Below are 2518 nucleotides of genomic sequence, written 5' to 3'. Positions count from 1 at the left end.
CCAAAAAACAATGGCTCAATCCTAGACAAAAACCACTTCCGGCTCCAAAACCTGGCCTCCATCCGCAGAAAGTGATGCTTTGCATTTAGTGGTACATCAAAAGAGTAACTCATTTCGAACTCCTCAATCCATAGTGAACTGTCAATGCAGAGATCTATAGTCAGCAACTGGAACATTTAAATCAAGCCCTTCATCAGAAACTCCCTTCACTCGTCAATCAATCGGAAAGGTGTTCTTCTTCTCCACGACAATGCACGTCAACATGTATCACACAAAATTATGGAGTTGGGTTGGGAAGTTCTCCCCCACCCACTATATTCTCCAGATATGGCACCATCATATTACAATTTTTTTCGTACGCTGCAACACTATCTTAATGGGAAAACGTATGCAAATGTGTAAGGCGTTAAAGAGGTCATCGACATGTTTAATAAATGTTTTGTTTTAATATATAGGTTGTTCGGGTTTTTTCATCTAAGTAAAAGCGACATTAATTTCTTGACGACCTAATATGTCGATGTAAAGGGGAAAATATGTCCCGTGTGTAATCATATGTGCATGTAATTTTATTGGTTATACAGTAGCATCTATTTATTTTTTATGATCTATTTCGCAATGAAAAATCAATTACAACTCTAAAAAAACTGTTACTTCAGAGAGGGTAATATTTTGTGAAACTCCTAGCCACTACCCTCTAAATAAACACGACCAGGTGCCTTTTCTGTGTAATAAATCCTTTGTCATAGATGCTACTGTTGACAGCTTGACGTATTTTCAACGGGAAGACTTAAGTGTGTCCACCCCTCTTCCAAACTAACTCACTTTCGGATGTATACTAAACACGACAATTGTATTGAATACAAATTTAAAACTGGGTAAGAGGCAAAATAAATTCAACAGTTTAGCCTAATGACATATTTTAAATGGGATTAATGCAGGTTGTTTCAGGTCTTGCTATTGCCATGTTTGATCTTCATTAAGGGAATTATATTTGATGAGACTGACATCTCGGTTATATAAAAAAAATTATTGCCTATTTCTTGCGCAACAACACATAAGACCTTCCTCTCCCCATTATTATACAAATAGCGTATTTTAACTGTACTGAGACACATCAGATGAACTTAAATCAATAACATCTTGAATTGTGGGAGCATTTAGACTAACAATGATATGTGTCTTATACCTTGTGGCCCGGCATGGCCAGGTGGTTAGGACGCTCGACTTGCAATCTGCGGGTCGCGGGTTCGCATCCCACCAAACATGCTCGCCCTTTCAGCCGTGGGGGCGTTATAATGTGACCTCTATTCGTTGGTAAAAGAGTAGCCCAAGAGTTGGCGGTGGGCGGTGATGACTAGCTGCCTTTCCTCTAGTCTTTCACTGCTAAATTAGGGACGGCTAGTGCAGACAGCCCTCGTGTAGCTTTGCGCGAAATTCAAAACAAACAAACCTGCCCTACAAGTATATACCTTAGAGATGCAATTGTCATACTAACAGTGTCTTATGGTATATCATCTATTATCCTCTGATATGCAGTAGGACAATAAGTTCACATTTTTAGAGTGTAGGCTTCATTCTACTTATGCAATTTGTTAATAGATAGATATAAAAAGTTAATTATTTCACCAAAATGTTGCATGAAATTCAAAAACAAACAAACACAATAAAAAAATCAACTTTTTAAAAATTCAATGAATAATTTTTTACCTTGCTTATGGAAATTATTCAATCATAACTTTGACAACTGATTTCTTAAATATCTCCACAGGATGAATAGCAAACAACAACCACAGATTCAATGCTAAGTCATGATCTTGCCTTTTCCTGTATTAAAATACAGTCCCATGGTTTGCATATTATTAGCACTAGTCGAACATCATTTCTAGTTTATAAGTGTGTGTATCTTACTTTCGGTGATACCTCCCTAACTAAAATACAAACCTTCTCCAGTATTCTAGTTTTATTTTTCTATATTCTATGCGCAACGTTTGATGGTTTTGTCCTATTTTCTGAACAGTTGTAGTATAAGATTACCACTCCAAGGAGATGTTGTTTTCATACTCTATTTTCTTTGGGCGTTAATATGAACATAAGTGGACACTTGTATATAAAAACGAGTTCAAAATTCTATTGTGGATTCGTCTTAGGACAATGTGGAAAATGTAAGTTTGCAGTTAGACTGGGAGGAAACGAACACGCAGATTATATACGTGGGAATTAATTGTATGTATATACACTTGAATAGCATTATTCAATTTCTCATATTCTTATCTTGGGGTATCCTGGTGAATCAAAAGTAGGTTTAAAGACTTACAATGCTAAAATCTGGTGTTGGATCTCGCATTTGACAGCGCATATAGCATATTGTGTAGATAAAACAAACAAAGAAATATTATCGTGGGAAAACTTACAAATACCAATAAATTGTGGCATCATCTTCTAATCATGAAATGTTATAAATGTATTTGAATATTATTGGATATTCTCAGGCAACACTAGAACCAACAGGTAAGCATTA

Source organism: Limulus polyphemus, unplaced genomic scaffold, assembly GCF_000517525.1.
Source record: "Limulus polyphemus unplaced genomic scaffold, Limulus_polyphemus-2.1.2 Scaffold5, whole genome shotgun sequence".
Taxonomy (NCBI): Eukaryota; Metazoa; Arthropoda; class Merostomata; order Xiphosura; family Limulidae; genus Limulus; species Limulus polyphemus.
This window is presented reverse-complemented; position numbering follows the sequence as displayed.